Raw genomic sequence first — 9494 nt, forward strand, 5'->3', positions numbered from 1 at the left:
TTCCATCTTTAATATATTAAAGCCAATACATATTTGCATTAGAAAACTGTAACCAACATTAATATTTATATGATAAATATATATTTTTTCTTATGATTAATCACAATTTGTTTTTCAGCGTTGTAACACGATCCCTCAAAACTCTTCTTAATATTTTTCCCGTTGGGTTTTTTGGTATTTCGTCGATAAACTCTATGCCACCATGAAGTCTTTTAGCATAAGAAACTTTTCCTGCAAAACAGAAAATATAAACAAGAATTAAGTTAAAGTGGTATTGAATTGAAAAATATGCAATATTAACTAGGGATTTTGGGCAAAACATCACTATTGAAAATATTGTGCAATAATAACCATTGTACATTGGTTTAATATTGAAAAAAAATCATAAGTATGGTTTTAAGATAAGACTGTTCATTCCACAATAAAAACAACTATATAAAATTAGTATTTCTGCTAATATCACATTATCAAATTGTTTTACGCAATTTTATAATATAATATAGACGAAATTTATAAATTCGACACAAATATACATTTAGGAAGATTTCTGCTAACAAATACTACATATCATATGTTTTTCATATTCATTGTAACGAAATCAGTGAATATAAATGTATTCATTCAGTTTGTTCAGAGTAGATTAGCTTGAAATTAATAGAAACCATTATGATGGTTTTTGCAAAATATCTACATATTTACTTAATCATTATCTACATTTATTGTATTTTTGAAAAACAATATATCCAAAATCTCCGTAAATAAAAAGTAAAAGAAAGAATCCGTAATAAGAAGTAAAAGAATTTTATGCTCCGTAAATATAACAATAACTATATATAAATTGGGGAAATTTAAATACCTGCAACAAAATCTATCAACTCTTTTTTTGAAGGTTTATTTTTTAAACTTGGAACTACAAACGCAAGAGGCAATTCTCCCACATCTTCGTTTGGCAATCCTATAACGGCGCAATCCATTACACCAGGATGAGTTAGAAGTAAGGCTTCCAATTCAGCCGGTGGTACCTTTTGGTAAAAAAAATTTCTATATAATTTACACATAATCCAGGTATCAAATGGAATAAAAAACGAAATGATCATTTCATTTTATGACTGTTGCATAAAGTTTCATTGGATTTGATGAAAAGCAGGGTAAAATCTGGTTTGAATTAAGTTGTTATGAATTTGATTCAAACGATTTTATATAACATATGTATATATTACATATGTATATATATATATATATATATATATAATATATATAATATATATATATAATATATATATATATATGTAGTGTGCATATATATGTATTGAATACAACAGGTAAAATTACAATTTAATTTCATAATGTAATAAATCAGCTCCATAAACATAATTATAATGCATATATACCATACCTGAAACCCTTTTATTTATTAACTCTTTCATTCAGCCGATCGACTACAAAAAAATGTTCATCTTCATCATAATAACCATATCACCCGTATGAAGCCAGCCATCTTTATCTATCATACCAGCTGTTGCACCTGGGTTGCCAATATAGCCTTTCATCATCAAGTCACCTTTAAAACAAATTCCCCTTGCTGGTTTGGACCCAGTGCTTTTCCACTTTCAATGTCAATAACCTTTAAACATATATATATATATATATATATATATATATATATATTGCATCCATCCAATAATTGTGCTACATTAAAATTTACAAGATCTTATATATATTTTAAAATACTGTAATATAAAGCTAAAGATTGTAGTCATGCATTCAGCCACTAATTTTGAATAATTTTCTATCTAATGCTCAAAACTCTCTTAACGCTCAAATTATCATTGCAAAAATGAATTAACTAGCTTCAACTTTTCGATTTTTAAAAAAATATTCTAAAGAATTAAATAACAAACAAATTATGCGTAATTTGAAAGTAGAAATGATTTTTAATTCGAAAAATATAACAACTACATTATTTAAAAATTTTCATGATAGAAATCATTATTGAAATAGTACTATAGTACTAATATAGAATCTCATTATGTTTCAAATATCATATTAATAATTGCTGAATATCAAACAAATCACACTTTAAAACATTTAAATACTAACCTTGGCGGACGTACCAGGCGCAAGAACGCCGCAGCTGCCATATTTATTACCAGATTCTAAAGTTTGTGAAAGTACAGCTAATGTTGTTTCAGTTAGACCATATCCTTGTTGAACAGTGCAATTAAACCTATTTGCAAAATGTTAAATATGCAAATCTTGAAATTTCCAGAATGTTAATATTTGTATAACTTGTATGTTGTATCTTTAAATACTAAATTTTTCTAAATTTCTAAAATTTTATTTTCTTGCAAATATTCTAAAGTCAATAACATTACTAAAGTCCTATTTTATTAATATTGAAACAGTTAAGAATTATGTTCAGAAAATAAAAGCCAAATTGAAGAAATCTTGAAACTGAATCATTTCAAACAAATATTGCAAATTTTTAAAAAAAAATTTAAAACAATTCATTCAGCACTTAGACTTCAACTTTGTGTGACTCAAATTCATAATTAGTTTTAAATGTTTGAACTACTGGTAGCTTGGTGTTACAATTGTGTTAATTAGTGTAGTGTAGTGTTAAATAGTTTTTGTCTGTAAGTATACCTATCTTTAAGTCTAATATATATAAAAAAACAAAACGAGTTCAAATTGAAATCAATCTAAATTTCAGAATAATATTCTATTAATTAAAATATCTTACTTGGTAGAAACTTCATCTTGTAACTCTTTACTTAAAGGAGCCGCACCACACATGATCCTTCTTACACTGCTCAGGTCATATTTTTGCACTAATGGATCTTTTGTTAAAAACCAATAAAGGCGGTACAGTAAAAAGAAACGTGACCTGAAAATAATAATATTCCAAAGGTATGTGTATAAAAAAAATATTAACTATACTATAAAAAATGTGGGCATGTGTATGTCATGAAATTACACAAGCTCAGTTTTTGGACATATATATATATGTATATATATATATATATATATATATATATATATATATTTATTAACAAAGTCTAATATATATTTCTATAAAAGTCTATATATATATTTATATATATATATATGTATATATATATATATATCTATGTGTGTGTGTGTGTGTGTGTGTGGGTGTATATAAAGATATTTTGGTGTTGGTCCAGTTGAATTATGAGCCAAGTCTGTGCTATACAAACTGTGGTGTGTGCATAGTAATTACACACATTGTGCACTGATAAGTATATGATAATGTATTTATAAAGAAGACAAAGTTTTTGAGGTGTACAGAGGTAATGTAAAAGACTTATGTGAAAAATCTATAAATCAATTCAGGAAAATTTAACATAAAATTTACCACTGTCTTTCCACAATGCAGTGGCCAAATTTGCTATATCCAATTTGTTCATATATCCTAAATCATTTTATCACCAATCCGCATTCTCTTCATTTTGTGGCAGAGATTACAAATGACTACATCAAAAGCTACCTTTAAAAAATTGTTATAACTAAATGGAAATTGTGAAAAAAAAAGATATTTCATGAGTGCTGCCTATTGTAATAAATAGGTGCAATTAATCTGCAATGAACTAATAATCTAGACAAGTATTGGACACACAGATATTCCTTTTCTACATTGAATGTAAGTTTCAAATATATTTTATAATCTTAAATAGTAAATTGCTTCCTATGCCTTTTTAAAAGGCATTGAGTAAAAAATAATTATAAAATAGTAATAATAATGTATAAACAAACCAACCTTATGATTTTGAATACTCTCGAGAAACAACACGTTATCAAATCGTGGTAATACAACCATTGTCCCACCAAAAGCAGTTATTGTCATAGAAGTTACAAAACCGAAAGCATGAAACCATGGTATGATTGCTAAAACTCGAACTGCGTCTTCAATAGTTGATGCTCGATGCCTTTGAGAAAAAAACATGTAAATATTTTGTTTAATTATATTATATATTTATTATTTACATTTACAATCCATGTGCAAGGCTGACTATCAAATTGTGATGAGTAAGTTCAACTCCTTTTGGTAATCCAGTAGTACCCGAAGAACACAAAATGGCAGCAGTATGAAATTTTACATTAACTGGTGTAACAAAGAAGTCTTCATTTTTAATAAAATTACTTTGAAATTTTTCTTGAAATTGTACTATAGTAATAAACATTTTCTCTTCAGATTCTTCACCATCAAAAACAATTATATACTGAAATTTAGCATACATTAATACAGTATATAAAGATATTTTTTTGATATTATCAAAAGAGAATATAAATACAAAGTTAAAATTAACTGTTGTTCATTACAAATTAATAGCATTTATCATGATTTTTCGCGGTAGTTCCTATCAATGTGTAAAATTTCTTTTGTATTACGCACCTTCAGAAATGCACACTTAGGTGCTACTTGGAGTATATTGTAAACCAAATATGATGAAGCAAATACAATTTTTGGTTTCGATAAACTATATGCATGTTGAAGTTCATCTAAAAAATAATTTTGTATATATTAAGTATTTTAAATAGGATACTACAAACATAAAAATATTCTAACCAGGTGAGTATGTAATATTTGTAGGAGCAACTGCGGCTCCCACACATAGAGCTGACAATGCTACTACTGTGAATTCCACTCGATTTTCACAACTGATGGACACTGCATCCCCTGAAGTGACACCAGCTGAACGCAGTGCAGATGTTAGCTTATGAACTCTATTCAATAATTGACCTCCAGTAGTTTCCACATTTGTCAATGCACACACCTTCAAATAATATTTGTCAGTTTCAAAACAAATTTAATATTAATTTGACATTCTAATAAAATACAATACCTGCAAAGTAGTATTATAGTGGCGTTTTAGAGAATCATCATTAATTCTGCAAAAGAGTTGCAACTTGGTGGCAAAACATCTTCTTTTGGCCCATTTACAATGAATTCTTCTCCATATTTATCACTGTTAATTAAATTTTGGCTTTGATATTCTTAATGCTAAGGCAAGATTGAATTATCTTCAGAAAATTTTACTGCGCGGATGACCTATGGAACTGATCAAAGTACTTGTACCAGGTAAACAATTCAATTCGGTTAACATACATGCTAGTCTGTTTGAACCGCAGGTCAACTTTTCTCTAAAAAATAATCTTTTCTTGCGATAATGATATTGTTTTATACATATCAAGTATACGCGGTAAACACTTAGTTTATTCTTTTTTTATTCTTTTTAAAAAAAAATATCCATGGAAAAATTATACGGAGAGAACCAATTTATATTGATAACCAATCATCCATTTAGAAAGATTTTAATCATCAATTTTAATCATTTGAAATTAAACAGATTATGCATACATATATAGATAGGCAAATATTTAAGTATTTAGGCCCAATCTGACAGATGCATCTTACAATATGAAGTTGCGTATATTGGAAATCTAATACCATGTATGTGAAAAAACGTTTAAAACCATGCATGTGAAAAATCTTAAAATCAAGTGGGTTCTGGGTTTTCACCCTAGACAATATTATTAATAATATATTAATAATATATTAGAATTTAATGTATTCATTTTTACCTCAAACCGTTTTTCCACATGAATGTCGATGCTATGTGTCGATATTACATGCATATCATCATAGATAAAAGAAGAGTATTACTTTCTTCACTAGTTGACCCCAAAATGTATACCAACGGTTTATAATGAAACTGGAAATATCTCAAAGATTTTTTTATTAAATCCTTTTTTTTAGCTCTTTCATTTGAATTGCATGCCATTATGCAAGATTATGCATTTACTTGCAGAATAATTTTTACAAGGAGTTTATCAAGTTAGATCACACACTTTGGCATCAACATATAATTTATCCCTAATACATATGTATTTTTTATCCTATTTTATCATGCAATTGATCTAAAGTATAACAATTCATTGACGCAGTTTCCCTATTTTAATCTCCAAACTAAATCATGAGTTGCTAAATGCTATCGCCGTTATTATGAAACGATCATCCAGACCGCCGGAAAACCTTAAAACCCGAAATTCGAAAATTTAATTGTTATTCTCTTATATATATATATATATATATATATAATATATAATCGACCGATATTTTCTACGAATTGCATAAGCCAACACACATGGCGTTGTTCCTGTGTCCTTGTTCAGATATTAAAGAAATCAGCCGCACTATTCTTAACGTCCTTTCTGAAAGATAAAAATTAAATGAACTTTTTTAATTTACTTAATCATCTTATTCTTTTGTTCATTTAGTAATTAATAAGTTTTAAGTCTATATTATCAATTCAGTAAAATTAGTCATATGGCTAATTAATAATAGTAATAATAATGTTATGTAACATTAGCTCTAAATCTAAACTTTAAAAAATATTAATTACAACTTTCTATGGCAAGTCTTGAAGGTTAAACAGACCATAATTTTCATTTTATGATCCTGGTATATATCAAAATTGCAGTTGGAGTCATTTTCAGATGAACAATAAAAAATATAAAACGAAAGAAATTTTATTTTATGAAAAGTTAAATCTGACAAGGTGTATTACAGAGATTTATAAAAATATATCAATTACAAAATGTTTGTTATCATGGAGGAAGAAATACTTTCTTCTTTATAAGTTCTTTAGGTAAAGATAGTCTTGATCATATAAAATAATTATAATATTTTTTATTACAAAAAATATATTTTGAATTAATAACAAATTATATAATTATAAGAACATTTAAAAAAATGTGTTTACAATATTGTATTCTATATATATTAGGTATTAAGGTGAAAAATTTGAAACGATTTCAAGCTGTGTTTCAAACTTCAAACACATTATAATGAAATTTAGAATGAATAATCATATATGGCCATGTGAATTTTTAATGGTAAGCACAATTAAAATTTTTAACAAAGTAAGTTAATTTAGTAAATTGATAATAAATACAAACCTAATATCTCTTCTGAAATTAATATCGATATAACCTTCATTACTATTTTTATCGAAACTATAAAATCCAATGTGTCCTTTATATTTTTATTAGGCTTAATAACAAAATGAGATCACATCAATACAAAATCAGATCAAGTGTTATAAAATCAGACACTTTCAGAGTATAAAAAGTGTGTATAAAAGAAATTGATTGATAATATGCTTTGTTTTGCCTCAAAATTTAATGTTTTTTTTAATGACAGCATAAATGGGTTATTAAATTTAAGAATATAACTGAGTGGCAACTATGTTTATTATTGTAAGCGGTTAAATTATTGAAATATCTCAAATTATCATTCCACCAATATCTATTATATCTCAATTCTTTAAGTATCTTTCAGAATCTTTCAGTGGGTTTTATTGCAGAATTCAGGATTCGAAATAATATATATATAATACTGCACCATCCAGTATTATTTTTGCTTTGCATTGATATTTCCTTTATTATACTGCTTATGACAAATCGTACAGTTTTATTTAGTACCATCTTTTAGCAATTTATTGTATTTAAATTTCAAAAATATAGATACTTCATAACATCATGAACAGAACTGATTTATATGCTCTATGTGTTTTTTTCCCTTATCTGATTGCATAAAATACGACCATTTACTCTTATATTGTATATATTACTTTCAATTTAAATAAATTTGGTCAAACTTTATTGAATTTTTTGTCCAAGCTTTAAAGGACCCCTTATTTCTTTCTTACAAGCAGGTTTCCGTTGTTTTTGTAACTTTCTTTTTTCACTAATATTGGAATTGTCTTCAATTATATCATCTATAAAAAATTGAAATATTAATTAAACGTTTTTATTAATCATTCATTGAAGAAAGTTGTAATAAGCTATAGTAATAACATACTAATATTTGATCTTTTTACCACCTAAGCTAATATTGTTAAATTTATCAGAATTTTGTTAATTGATTCCATAACTTCAGAAATATAACTAGAGAAAAATTGTGCTATGGCAACATGCTTTTATAAAAAAGGCTGAATATATTTTGGAAACTTACTTCCAGAATGTTTTTCTGTTTGGTCAGAATCCCCCTCAGTCCATTTTCCTGAAGACCAATTATTCAATTGTCATCACTTTTTTTATCCTGAATTTAAATAAATTATGTAGTTATGTATATTATAATAGCAATACCATGCTTTTTAAACACTACAAAACAAATAAATAAAACAAAACATGCAAATCAAAGATATAGCGCCTGATTATTATATATCTGAAATATTACTTATTCTCGGATATATATCCGATTTGAAACTATTTTGAATAATGTATAGTAGAACGTAATTGCATCTAATTAAAACGTCAAGAAAATTCGAGAACAGTAATTTCCAATACCAAATAATTAATTCAAAATATTTTCTTTAAATATTGCTAAATAATTTTTTACTAACGATTTCAGGTTCATCTTCAATACAACCCCATTCGGAGGTGTCCCAACCATCTTCTGCTCTGCATCTACTGGTATGTTCATTGATAGTTTTCCAACTGATGGATTATTGGATGAAAATGAAGTATTTTCTGAATTCTAAAAATAAAACTCACTACAGTTCTAGATAATAATAAATAATTGTATATATTAAAACAATGTATATATATATATATATATATATATATATATATAGTATATAATATATATATATATAGTAATATATATATTTGTAATATTTTTTGCAGCCCAACCGTCGAATTAAAAAAGATTAAATAACAATTATTTATTCCATTAAACGTTTCGACACTTGATGTGTATCATCATTCAGTAATCTAAAAAAACATTTAACATAATACTTATAATATTTATTATATATATATTATATATATATAATGCCATAAAATATTTAATTTATGGTAATAATGACTACTATATATAAAATTAGTTATAGAAACAGTAGTTGTAACTAATATCATAATCAAATTGCAAAGCATCGTAATCATTTTGATAATTATATTAATGCCGTCTGTACATATTTTCATGTCATTTTAAGAGAAAATTAGTAATACTAATTAATATTAGTTGCTTAAATTTATTTTTTCTTATTTAACGTTTATTTGACTTTTTTATTTTTCAAAATCAATATTAATGTTTCAACTAGATATATATTGTTTCTTCTTCTATCTGAATAAATTATAATTAAAATTATACCATTAATCCTCAATCGAATCTTTTTTAGTTAGTATCGCGCCGGTTTCAAATATGTATTAACGGTGGAATAATAATATTAAATATAATATAGATATATATATATATATATATATTTGGATTCTTTTATTATATTTTTTATATTTTTATATGCGTTTTTTCTCATATTTTTACTCTGCCAGATTGACTAATAAGGATGTTTTAGTTTTGCTCGACTTATTGACTGAAACATATATATAAAACATATAAATATTGTATAGAGAAGCTGAACAAACTATAATCAAATGTTTAATACATTTTTAAATTAACAAACTTT

General features: G+C 25.8%; 1 pseudogene; it reads right to left on the reverse strand.

The window, feature by feature from the left end:
* LOC113385774 lies at window positions 1-5661 on the reverse strand (annotated as a pseudogene).
* Between the last annotated feature and the right edge of the window lie 3833 nt (window positions 5662-9494).

Source organism: Ctenocephalides felis, unplaced genomic scaffold (genome assembly GCF_003426905.1).
Source record: "Ctenocephalides felis isolate EL2017-DRISC unplaced genomic scaffold, ASM342690v1 CF-g0.4_SCAFFOLD_03571, whole genome shotgun sequence".
NCBI lineage: Eukaryota > Metazoa > Arthropoda > Insecta > Siphonaptera > Pulicidae > Ctenocephalides > Ctenocephalides felis.